General features: G+C 45.5%; 1 protein-coding gene across 13 annotated transcripts in view; it reads left to right on the top strand.

The window, feature by feature from the left end:
- PHF20 (PHD finger protein 20) overlaps positions 1-13,164 on the top strand; it is a 196,886-nt gene that overhangs the window by 29,277 nt on the left and 154,445 nt on the right. For 3 of the 13 annotated variants that reach the window (XM_078370987.1, XM_035302757.3, XM_054256871.2), the window contains exon 2: positions 9,584-9,704. The exons of 8 other annotated variants lie outside the window; for them this stretch is intronic. The gene's annotated coding sequence lies outside the window, so the exon portion shown is untranslated. Of the gene's footprint in view, positions 1-9,583; positions 11,331-13,164 lie in introns of all 13 variants that reach the window. 2 more of the 13 variants (XM_078370988.1, XM_078370984.1) reach the window with 1 other exon arrangement.

Raw genomic sequence — 13,164 nt, 5'->3', positions numbered from 1 at the left:
CCTTGTGCTGGAGGTGGCCTGAAGTCTAGAACTGCCTGGGCCCTCAGCGCTGGATTCAAAGTGGAAACCATTTCTTTGGTTAATCACGGGACTGTGAATTCTCCTGGTGGTTTACTTCATATAAGATCTAAGATTCGCAGGGCGCGGTGGCTCACGCCTGTAATCCCAGCACTTTGGGAGGCTGAGGCGGGCGCATCACGAGGTTAAGAGATCGAGACCATCCTGGCCAGTAGAGATGGTGAAACCCCGTCTCTTTTTTGTTTGTTTTTTTGAGACGGAGTTTCGCTGTTGTTACCCAGGCTGGAGTGTAATGGCGCGATCTCGGCTCAGGCAACCTCCGCCTCCTGGGTTCAAGCAATTCTCCTGTCTCAGCCTCCCGCGTAGCTGGGACTACAGGCGCGCACCACCTTGCCCAGCTAATTTTTTGTATTTTTAGTAGAGACGGAGTTTCACCTTGTTGACCAGGGTGGTCTCGATCCGTTGACCTCGTGATCCACCCGCCTCGGCCTCCCAAAGTGCTGGGATTATAGCCGTGAGCCACCGCGCCTGGCCAACCCCGTCTCTATTAAAAAAAGAAAAGAAAAGAAAGATCTAAGATTCTGTTGAGGTACATACTGTTTTCTCCTTTGCTTTATTCCTTGTGCTGGAAAACAGAAACAAAACTCTTAGATTCTTCCAGTACTACTTCTAACCCGTAAGCTTCTTCCCTACATTGACTTTCTTACTGTCTTTTATGAAGAAAAGATGCCATTTGGAGGAATCCCTTGGGCACTCTTTTTGTTCTTGTCCCTGGGGTGTCAGTGGGGAAATGCATATTTTTCTCTCCCAATCATCCTCTGACATACTTGTCAGTCTTTAAAATCTGCAAATATCTGGGACCTCCTATCTCTTAAGAGCCTCAATAGTTCTTTCTTTTGTGTTTCCCTCTGCCTTTACAGATCTTATTCAGGGCTTCTCAGCCTGAACCCCCAACCAGATTAATTTCTCCACAGCTGGAATTCCAAGTGCTTGGGGATAATGATACCTCTGACCTTTCTTCCTTTTGGGAAGTACTTGAGTGTGCAGCTGCATGAGGCCTCAGCAGGAGAGAGATTTTAGGTCCAAGAAGCTATGCCAGTAGGACAAGGCAGGAAAATACTACATTTTCAGGATCAAGCCCCTCTGACTCTCATTTGGAAACTGGATATTTGCTAAGCACCTGCTTCTTAAGGATGCTGAGGGATTTAATGATGTTCCCAGAAACCTGGAGAGATTAATGGGGCTTATGGAGAAGTGCTCTGAACTCAGTGTTGGGACTTGAATAAAAGTAACCATTATTACGTTTTCAGAACAACTAAGCTGTTTTATATTTCATGTGCATGAAAGCCCTAGAACCAAGTTTTGTTGTTTCCAGAAGTGAAGTAGATCCCACAGTTAGATCATGTGGTCATTAGTAAATGCCAAATTTATGAAATATGCTGGAGGTCTGTCTGAGCAGTACCTAATAAAATATAGTATACTGAAAGTGAACAGGTACTTTGTCTCTTTCTTTGGCTGTTTGATACTTTATCTGTGTACTGCTGTACAGTGCACCCTTAAAGTATTCTACACCAGTGCTTCTCAAATTTGAATGTGGATATAAGTCACCCAGGGGTCTTGTTGAAATGCTGATTCTGATTTGGTAGATCTAGGATGGGACCTGAATGTATTTCTCATTTGCAAGTGATGCTGTATTACTGAACTACACTTTGAGTAGTGAGGTTTTATACACAAAGACAAAGATTTCTCTGTGAAAATAGGAAGGTAGTAGTTTTATGCTGGGATTTTGTTTTTTTTATTTTATCTTTATCCCGACACACATCCCTTAAAAGTTTGTACAAGGCCGTGGTCCTTTATTAGTTATACTCAATTAGTTATTCTGCCACATAGCTTTATTTCGTTTTTCTCGAAACGGAGTCTTGCTCTGTCGCCAGGCTGGAGTGCAGTGGCGCCATCTTGGCTCACTGCCACTTCCGCCTCCCAGGTTCAAGCAGTTCCTGTGTTTCAGCCTCCCAGGTAGCGGGGACTACAGGTGCATGCTACCATGCCTGGCTCATTTTTGTATTTTCAGTAGAGATGGGCTTTCTCCATGTTGGCCAGGATGGTTTCATCCTATTGACCAGGCTGGTCTTGAACTCCTGACCTCGTGATCTACCCACCTCGGCCTCCCGAAGTGCTGAGATTACAGGTGTGAGCCACCTTGCCAGGCCTTTTTTTTTGGGCGGGAGCGGAGTTTCACTCTTGGTGGCTGGGCTGGAGTGCAGTGGCACCATCTTGGCTCACTGTAGCCTCTGCCTCCTGGGTTCAAGCGGTTCTCCTGCCTCTGCCTCCTGAGCAGGTGGGATTACAGGCATGTGCCACTATGCCTGGCTAATTTTGTATCTTTAGTAGAGATGGGGTTTCCTGATGTTGATCAGGCTGGTTTCAAACTCCTGAACTCAGGTGATTTGCCAGCCTTGGCCTCCCAAAGTGCTGGGATTACAGGCATGAGCTACCACACCCAGCCTCTAGCACATAGCTTTTTAAATCATGGCCAAAACTTTTCCAGAAGTTTGGTTTCTATGTATATTGTCTTTTTTTGGGGGGGGCGGGGTTTGGGGGTGGGGCCAGGGTCTCACTCTGTCACCCAGGCTGGAGTACAGTGGTGTGATCATGGCTCACTGCAGCTTCAACCTTGTGGGCTCAAGCGATCCTCCCCTCAGCCTCTTGAGTTTCAGGGACTACAGGCACATGCCACTCTACCTGGCTAATTTTAAGTGTTTTTTAGAGATTAGCTCTTGCCATTTTACCCAGGTTGGTCTTGAACTTCTGGGCTTAAGCAGTCCTCCACCTTAGCCCCCCAAAGTGTTGGGATTATAGGTATGAGCTGCTATGCCTGGCTATTGCCAAATTTAAATGGTTACATCTTTCTTACTTGAATGCAAACATAATTATTGATGTAGAATCATTCTAATAAATACTGCATAGCCAGCTTGTCTCTGGTTCCTCGCCTTTGGAGTCTGTGATACCCCACATCAGCAGGGTCACAGGTGTTGGAATTTCCAAGGAGTCCTTCCTGGTTTTCTGGGTTCTGGAAATGGGCCAGGAAAAGCCAGGATAAAGGTAGGTGCCCTGACCTTGAATGGAAGCTGCTGGCTTTCTCTAAATGGGTGCTCCAGAATGGCAAATGCTTGGGAGAAGATGATAGTCTCTGATGATGATGGTGCCTTATGATGATCTTTCTCCTTTTGTACCCACATGTCTAATGTATTCTAAGTCTCAAGTGGGTTTTACCTTTTTTGAAAAAAAATTTTTTTTAGAGACAAAGACTACCTCTGAAAGTGTTTTTCCTTTCTAAGTGTGTTGGATCATCTGTACCTATTTCCCTGGCTGTCACCTGTCATGGCCCTTTTCCAGCATGATCCTGTTGCCAACCCTAATCAGGACAAACCTGAATGACTAGACTATTTTGTGTCCCTGTCCTCCCCCAACCCCATATTCCTCACATGAATGTCAGATTCTATTCAGTAACGGATTTGATCTGGATGTGACTTTGTCCCAGCTCTTCCACTCACTGTGAGACCTCAGGCAAGTGATTTAATTCTGTGGGCCTGCTTCTCCCCATTTGTAAAATGAGGGGCTGATTATCTGCAGTGTCCACCCTTTTTGAATCTTGGTTGCTGCCTTGCTTAGAAACCCAGTTGCCTGTGGAAGCTTGTTGCAGCAGATCTGATTTCTTTCATGTGCTCCCTTGGGCAGCCTGCCAGTTATTCCCTTGTCCAAGTCACTTCTGCCACTGTCTTTTTTCTAGCTGAGGCAGCCAGCTTGTTCTCATACCCAACTTAGCATTCTTCTGCCTCCATGTCTTCTTCCAGTTCCATGCTGTTTTTCATTCAGAACTACCTGAAATCCTCAAAGTCTTCCTACGTTCCCCATTCAATGTTAACTACTTCCCTGCCTTACCAAGAAGGAGTCCATACTTTATATACCCGGTATTTACTTGTCAGTTCTCTTATCTAATGTGTACTTAAAAAGAGACTTCATTTCCTCCTTTCCACAGCTTTATTTTTTGGTTTGAATTAGCAGGGCAGGGGGCATGAAATTTAAAGATGAAGCAAGCAGGTTGTTTGTCTTTGGCTGGGATTTGGGGAAAGTGAGATGTAATGCTTTTAGTCCCCTTCCCCAGGATCTCCTGTATCTGTGGGAGTCAGTTGCCTGGTATTTCTTTCTGGATTGTAAAGGTGTTTAAACTCCCTTTCTGAAGTTTGAAAGTGTATCCTAAGTACAAATACCATTTAACAATTACTTGTGGTTAGGTGGGTGTAGTGGCTTACGCCTGTAATCTCACCACTTTGGGAGGCCAAAGTGGGAGGATTGCTTGAAGCCAGGAGTTCAAGACCAGCCTGGGCAAAAAAGTGAGACTCCTGTCTTTACAAAAAAAAAAAAAAAAAAAAATAGGCATGGTGGTGCCTGCTTGTAGTCCCAGCTCCTTGGGAGGCTGACAAGGGAGTTCAGAGGCTGCAGTGAGCTAGGATTGTACCACTGCACTCCAACCTGGGTGACAGAGTGAGACCCCATTACTTCCAAGTGCTCTTAGAGGAACACACAGCCACAAAACCCACACGAAAAGTTGTTAAGGATAATAAGAACTCTGTATTTCAAATAACAAATGAATCAAGCGATTCTCCTGCCTCAGCTTCCCAAGTAGCTGGGATTACAGGCATGTGCCATGAATTTGAAAACGCACGATTATTCTCAAAGACAGTTGCTGATGGGGTTTGGATATCAGGACTTAAAGGTATATTTAGGCCAGGCGTGGTGGTTTATGCCTGTAATCCCAGCACTTTGGGAGGCTGAAGTGGATGGATTATGAAGTCAGGAGTTTGAGACCAGCCTGGCCAATATGGTGAAAGCCCTGTCTACTAGAAATACAAAAAAATCAGCTGGATGTGGTGGCGTGCGCCTGTAGTCCCAGTTACTTGGGAGGCTGAGGCAGGAGAATCACTTTAATCCAGGAGGCGGAGGTTGCAGTGAGCTGAGATTGCACCACTGCACTCCAGCCTGGGTGACAGAACGAGATTTTGTGTCAAAAAAAAAAAAAAAAAAGTGTATTTAACTTCTGGAGTATTTTTCCTTCTTCAGCTTCCTCAGAAGTAATAGGGAGGATGTTTACATTTTTTTCTTTTATTTTTTTGAGACGGAGCTCTCTTGTTGCCCAGGCTGGAGTGCAAGTGGCACAATCTCAGCTCACCACAACCTCTGCCTCCTGGGTTCAAGCGATTCTCCTGCCTCAGCCTCCCAAGTAGCTGGGATTACAGGCATGTGCCATCATGCTCGGCTAATTTCATATTTTTGGTAGAGATGGGTTTTCTCCATGTTAGTCAGGCTGGTCTCAAACTCCTGACCTCAGGTGATCTGCCCACCTCGGCCTCCCAAAGTGCTGGGATTACAGGTGTGAGTCACTGTGCCCCACTACATTTTTCTTGATAGAAATTCTTTTTATGTTACATACACGACACACACACACATACACACGTGCACCACCATGCCTATTTTTTTATTTTTTATTTTGAGAGGGTCTTGCTCTGTCGCCCAGGCTGGAGTGCAGTGGCTCAGTCTCAGCTCACTGCAACCTCTGCCTCCTGAATTCAAGTGATTCTCCTGCCTCAGCTTCCTGGGTAGCTGACCAATATAGTGAAAACTTGTCTCTACTAAAAATACAAAAATTACCCTAGTGTTGTGGCATCCACCTATAGTCCCACTGAGGTTGCAGTGAGCTGAGATTGTGCCACTGTACTCCAGCTTGGGTGACAGAGTGAGACTCCCTCACAAACAGACAAGCAAACAAACAAACAAAAATTAGCCACGTGTGGTGGCGGGCGCCTGTCGTCCCAGCTACTTGAGAGTCAGAGGCAGGAGAATCGCTTGTAGTGGGCCGAGATTGCACTACTGCACTCCAGCCTGGGCAACAAGAGTGAAACTCTGTCTTAAAAAAAAAAGGAAACCTTGATTTGTAATATTGCTTGGACAACTTTGTTAGATCTTGGGCTATGTCCTACCTGGATCTGGCTCTCTTGCCAAATAATGGAACTAATGAGCTGGCAGATTCCTGTACAATTTTAGGAGCCTAATACGGGTCACTATATGTAAATTGGACAGTTTTAGGAAAGAGTGGTGGAGCTTGAATCCGTGAACTTTGGGGAAGGAGCAAGAGGAGGGGCTTGGGGAAGGATTTAAACAAAGGTTTTTTTTTTTTTTTTTTTTTGAGATTGAGTCTCACTCTGTCACCCAGGCTGGAGTGCAATCTTAGCTTACTGCAACCTCCACCTCCTGGGTTCAAGTGATTCTCCTGCCTCAGCCTTCTGAGTAGCTGGGACTACAGGTGCATGCCATCACACCTGGTTAATTTTTTAAATTTTTAGTAGAGACAGGGTTTTACCATATTGGCCAGGCTGGTCTTGAACTCCTGACCTCATGATCCGCCTGCCTCAGCCTCCCAAAGTGCTGGGATTACAGGCGTGAGCCACCGCATCTGGCTTAAACCATGGTTTATATTCATTGACAGTTTATTCCATGTCAGGAACATAATCCTAGGATTTTAAAGGCTGACTTCTAGGTATCTCAAATGGGTATTTGGGCTTTCTGTCTTAGTAGAGACCCAATTTTCAAGCAGTCTCTTTCTCATATGGAAAAAGTCCATGGCTAGGTGGATTGACATTCCTTTCTTGCTTCTACAGGTGCACAGGTGTTGGGATTTCTAGGCTGTGGAAACTTGATCTGGAAATATGGGTATTTTACAATAATGATAACTATAGCTAGCATTTTTGGAGCACTCTCTTAGATGTGATTGAATCTTTACATCTGACCTATTATCTTCTAACAGGAGGAAACTGAGATGAGTAATTGTCCAAGGTCATTTGGCTAATAAGCAGGGCCTGGATTGGAGTCCAGCTTTTTTTTGCCTCCTGTCCCAGTGCTCTTACGTCCATCTGTCTGTAGCTATTGTGCTTTTTCTCCTAGAAATTGGAATAAGTCACTTTAACTATAAATCAAACAGGAAACAGCCTGGAAACCAGCACTGAGGCACTTTGCCACCCTCACCCCAGATATTTTTCTTTTTTTTTTTTGAGACAGAGTCTGGCTCTGTCACCCAGGCTGGTGTGCAGTGGCAGGATCTTGGCTCACCGCAACCTCCGCCTCCTAGGTTCAAGCAATTCTTCTGCCTCAGCCTCCTGAGTAGCTGGGATCACAGGTGCGTGCCACCACATCTAGCTAATTTTTCTATTTTTGATAGAGATGGGTTTTCACCATATTGGCCAAGCTGGTCTTGAACTCCTGATCTCAAGTGATCTCAACTCGGCCCCCCAAAGTGCTAGGATTATAGGCGTAAGCCACTGAGCCTGGCCAAGAGTCACTTTCCTTTTTTTCTTTTTTTGAGACGGGGTTTCCTTCTTGTCAACCCGGCTGGAGTGCAGTGGCGCGATCTCTGTTCACTGCAACCTCTGCCTCCCCGGTTCCCGGGTTCGAGTGATTCTCCTGCCTCAGTCTCCCTAGTAGCTTAGATTACAGGTGTCTGCCTCCATGCCCAGCTAATTTTTTGTATTTTTAGTAGACACGGTTTCACTATGTTGGCCAGGCTGGTCTTGAACTTCTGACCTTAGACGATCCACCTGCCTTAGCCTCTCAAAGTGCTGGGATTACAGACATGAGCCACTGTCCCTGGCTACAAGAGGCCACTTTTCATGTCTAGGCTGTATGGTATGTGGTGGCAAGGACCCAGGATTTGCAGGTGGAATGCTTGACTTTGAGTACCAGTATTTGCCACTCTCTTGGGGCCACATGTAATTTTTGCATATGGCTTAAGCCTCTTGAAGCTCTAATTGTGTTATGCACATTGGGGTCAGAACTTTCCAGCGTGGCAAGTTACTTAACCTATATGAGCCTGTTTCCTCACCCAAGTATTATCATAACTATCTGACATCAGTTATTGGAAATATCAGTAAATGTTACCCTTTCTCTTCATTTCCTAATCTAAAAAGGGAATTAAAGATACCTGGTTCGTCGGTGCATGGTGGCTCATGCCTGTAATCCCAGCACTTTGGGAATTCCAGGCAGGAGGATTGCTTGAACCCAGGCGTTTGAGACCAGTCTTGGCCACAAAGTGAAATCTCATTTCTATAAAAAGGAAAAAAAACGGCAAGGCCGGGTATGGTGGCTCACGCCTGTAATCCCAACACTTTGGAAGGCTGAGGCAGGCAGATCACCTGAGGTCAGGAGTTCAAGACCAGCCTGGCCAACATGGTGAAACCCTGTCTCTACTAAAAATATAAAAATCAGCCAGGCATGATGGCATGCATCTGTCATCCTACTACTCAGGAGGCTGAGGCAGGAGAATCATTTGAACCTGGGAGGTGGAGGTTTTAGTGAGCCAAGATTGAGCCACTCCAATTTAGCCAAGGCGATACAGTGAGAATCCTTCTCAAAAAAAAAAGAAAGAAAAAAAATTTGTCTGGCATGGTGATGCACACCTTGTAGTCCCAGCTCCTTGGGAGCCTGAGGTGGGAGGATTGCTTGAACCCAGGAGTTCGAGGCTGGAGTGAGCTATGATACTGCCACTGTATTCCAGCCTGGGTGGCAGCGAGAGCCTGTGTTTAAAAATAAGAAAGAAAAGAAGAAATAATAGTTTATAGGGTTTCCCTGGCTTGGTGATCTATGAAGAGTTGAGTATAGGTACCATTATTACTTTCATTTTATTCCTCTCAGAAAATGTAAAATTCCTCCATGGGCTGTTCAATGGGCCTCGTTAGTTTTTCTTTTCTTTTCTTTCTTTCTTTCTTTCTTTTTTTCTCCTTCCTCCTTTCCTTTCCTTTCTCCTTTCCGTTCCGTTCCGTTCCTTTCCTTTCCTGTTTCGTTCTTGTTGCCCAGGCTGGAGTGTAATGGCGTGATCTTGGCTCACTGCAACCTCCGCCTCCTGGGTTCAAGCAATTCTCCTGCCTCAGCCTCCTGAGTAGCTGGGACTACAGGCGCGTGCCACCATGCCCAGCTAATTTTTGTATTTATAGTAGAGGTGGGGTTTCACCACGTTGACCAGGATGGTCTCGATCTCTTGACCTCGTGATCCACCCGCCTCGGCCTCCCAAAGTGCTGGGATTATAGGCATGAGCCACCGCACCCGGCCTTTTTCTTTTCTTTCTTTCTCTCCCTCTCTCTCTCTCTCTCTTTCTCTTATCTGTCTGTCTGTCTCGCTCTATTGCCCAGGCTAGAGTGCAGTGGCACAGTCTTGACTCACTGCAACCTCCGCCTCCTGGGTTCAAGCGATTCTCCTGCCTCAGCCTCCTGAGTAGCTGGGATTACAGGTGTAACCCACAACGCCTGGCTAATTTTTGTATTTTTAGTAGAGATGGGGTTTCACCATGTTGGTCACTGATCTTCAACTCCTAACCTTGTGATCTGCCTGCCTTGGCCTCTCAAAGTACTGGGATAACAGGCATGAGCCACAGTACCTGACCTAGTTTGAATTTCATCTATAACTTTATTAGTAGTGTATGCTAAATAAAAAGGTTCTTACTCTTTTTTTTTTTTTTAGATGGAGTTTGACTCTTGCCAAGGCTGGAATGAGGTGGCACAATCACAGCTTACTTGCAACCTCAACCTTCTGGATTCATGCGATCCTCTTGCCTCAGCCTCCTGAGTAGTTGGGACTACAGGTGTGTGCCACCATGCCTGGCTAATATATGTATATATATATATTTATTTGTGGGAACAGGGTCTTGCTATGTTGCCCAGGCTGGTCGTGAACTCCTGGGCTCAAGTGATTCACATGCCTTGGCCTTCCAAAATACTGGGATTATAGGCATGAGCAACTGTCCTCCCCTTACTTTTTTTTTTTTTGAGATTGAGTCTTGCTCTGTCACCCAGGCTGGAGTTCAGTGGTACAATCTCAGCTCACTGGAACCTCCACCTCCTGGGTTCAAGCGATTCTCCTGCCTCAGCCTCCCAAGTAGCTGGGACTACAGGTATCCAGCTAATTTGTATTTTTAGTAGAGACGGGGTTACACCATATTGGCCAGGCTGGTCTCAAACTCCTGACCTTGTGATCCACTCACCTCAGCCTCTCAAAGTGCTGGGATTATATGTGTGAGCCACTGTGCCTGACAACATTTTTATCCCCTCATTTTCACACACACAAAACTAACAGTAATCCCTTAATATTTTTAATGTTGAAAACCTTATTTATTTATTTTTTTGAGACGGAGTCTCATTCTGTCTCCCAGGCTGGAGTGCAGTGGCACAATCTGTGTTCACTGCAACCTCTGCCTTTTGGGCCCAAGCGGTGTCTCAGCCTCCCAAGTAGCTGGGATAAGGCACCCACCTGGCTAATTTTTGTATTTTTGTTAGAAACAAGGTTTCACCTTGTTGGTCAGGTTGGTCTTGAACTCCTTACCTCAGGTGATCTACCCACCTCAGCCTCCCAAAGTGCTGAGATTACAGACATGAGCCACCGAACCCAGCCCCAAATACCTTGTTTTTATTTTTAATTAATTAATTTATTTTGAGGCAGAGTTTTGCTCTGTTGCGAGGGTAGAGTGCAGTGGGACAATCTCTGCCCACTGTAACCTCTGACTCTCTGGTTCAAGCGAGGCTCCTGCCTTAGGCTTCTGAGTAGCTGGGATTACAGGCACGTGCCACCACAGCTGGCTAATGTTTGTATTTTTAGTAGAGATGAGGTTTTACTATGTTGGCCAGTCCTGTCTTGAACTCCTGACCTCAGTGATCTTCTCACCTCAGCATTTCAAAGTGTTGGGATTACAGACATGAGCTAGTGCACCCAGCCCCAAAGACCTTGTTTTTATTTATTTTTTTCTTTTTATTCTTTTTTTCCCTGTCCTATTAATCCTGTCCCTCTAGAGATATTTATTTATTTATTATTACTATGTTTTTAGACTTTGTTTTTAAAAGCAGTAAAAGTTAGTGGGGGCCTGGCATGGTGACTCACACTTGTAATTCCAGCACTTTGGGAACCTTAGGTGGGCAGATCACTTGAGCCGAGTAGTTCAAGTTGAGCCTGGACAGCTTGACAAAACCCCGTCTCTACAAAAAATACGAAGATTAGCAAGGTGTGGTTGAGCATGCCTGTAGTCCCAGCTATTCAGGGAGCTGAGGTGGGAGGATGGTTTGAGCCTGGGAGGCAGAGGTCACTATAAGCCAAGATCCTGCCACTGCACTCTAACCTGGGCCACAGAGCCAGACCCTGTCTCCAAAAAAGTAAAAAACAGCAGGTTTTGGAAGAAGGAAGTCTTGTTTCTGAAGTCCCAGCTCTTCTATCTAGCCAGGTAGCTTTGGGCAAGTTGTTTATTGCTCTAAGCCTCATTTTCCTCCTTATAAAATGGGATAATAATGATGATTTTTCCACATTGTTGGGAATGAGATATTTGTCAAGGATTTAGCATGTGGTAATAACTCAGTAAATGTTAATTATTTCCTGGTATTATTAATAATAAAGGCTAGGAATAAAAGGTAATATTTAAAGGATAAGGAAATTTTTTTTTTTGCGTTTTGCTCCTGTTACCAGTCTGGAGTGTGGTGGTGTGATCTTGGCTCACTGCAATCTATGTCTCCCGGGTTGAGGTGATTCTCCTGCCTCAGCCTACCAAGTAACTGGGACTATGGGCAGTAGCCACCATGCCCGGATAATTTTTGTATTTTTAGTAGAGATGGGTTTTATCATGTTGGCCAGGCTAGTCTCAAACTCCTGACCTCAGATGATCCTCCTACCTTAGGCTCCCAAAGTGCTGGGATTACAGGCATCAGCCATTGTGCCCAGTCAGGATAAGGGAATTAATGAATTGCCTCGTAAATAACTTAGGAGGTATTTAAAAGTCCTGCTGAGCATGGTGGCTGATGCCTGTAATCCCAGTACTTTGGGAGACTGAGGCAGGTGGATGACCTGAGGTCAGGAGTTTAAGAACAACCTGACCAACTTGGTGAAACCCCATCTCTACTAAAAATACAAAACAGATAGTGGGTGGGGTGGGTAAAACAAAACAAAACAAAATTAGCTTGGCGAGGTGGTGCATGCCTGTCATCTCAGCTACTCGGGTGGCTGAAGCAGGAGAATCTCTTGAAACCAGGAGGTGGAGATTGCAGTGAGCTGAGATCGTGCCATTGCACTCCAGCCTGGGCAACAAGAGAGAAACACTATCTGAAAAAAACAAAAAACAAAAAACAAAAAAGTTCCGTAGGCAGTGAAAATGTCTTTGGAGGACCTGTTGAGTAATGACTTCATCTCCAAATTGTTTTCCTTTGTAATATGGTGATACTTCAATTAAGAAATCTTGTAAGAATGGGCTGTGCACAGTGGTTCAAACTTGTAATCTCAGCACTTTGGGAGGCCGAGGCAAGCGGATCATGAGGTCAGGAGTTTGAGACCCGCCTGGCCAACACAGTGAAACCCTGTCTCTACTAAAAATACAAAAAATTAACTGCGTGTGGTGGCGGGGGCACCTGTAATCCCAGCTACTCGGGAGGCTAAGGCAGGATAATTGCTTGAACCTGGGAGGTGGAGGTTGCAGTGAGCCAAGATTGTGCCAGTGCATTCCAGCCTGGGAGACAGAGCGAGACTCTGTCTCAATAAAAAGGAAAAGGAAAAAGACCAGGCACAGTGGCTCATGCCTGTAATCCTAGCACTTTGGGAGGCTAAGGTGGGGAATCACGAGGTCAGGAGGTCAAGACAGCCTGGCCAACACAGTGAAACCTCGTCTCTACTAAAAACACAAAAATTAGCTGGGTGTGGTGGCAGGTGCCTATTATTCCAACTATTTGGGAGGCTTAGGCAGGAGAATCACTTGAAACCAGGAGTCAGAGTTTTCAGTGGGCCAAGATCTTACCATTGCACTCCAGCCTGGGCAATGAGCAAAACTCTATTTAAAAAAAAAAAATCCTGTAAGAATAACTACTCAGGTGTGTTTCAAAAAAGACTTCCCCTCAGCCGTGGCTCACGCCTCTAATCCCAGCACTTTGGGAAACTGAGGAGGGCAGATCATGAGATTAGGAGATTGAGACCACCCTGGCCAACATGGTGAAACCCCATCTCGACTAAAATATAAAAAATTAGCCTGGCATGGTGGCACGTGCCTGTAATCCCAGCTATTTGGGAGGCTGAGGCAG

This window comes from Callithrix jacchus, chromosome 5 (assembly GCF_049354715.1).
Source record: "Callithrix jacchus isolate 240 chromosome 5, calJac240_pri, whole genome shotgun sequence".
Classification (NCBI taxonomy): Eukaryota; Metazoa; Chordata; class Mammalia; order Primates; family Cebidae; genus Callithrix; species Callithrix jacchus.
This window is presented reverse-complemented; position numbering and strand designations above follow the sequence as displayed.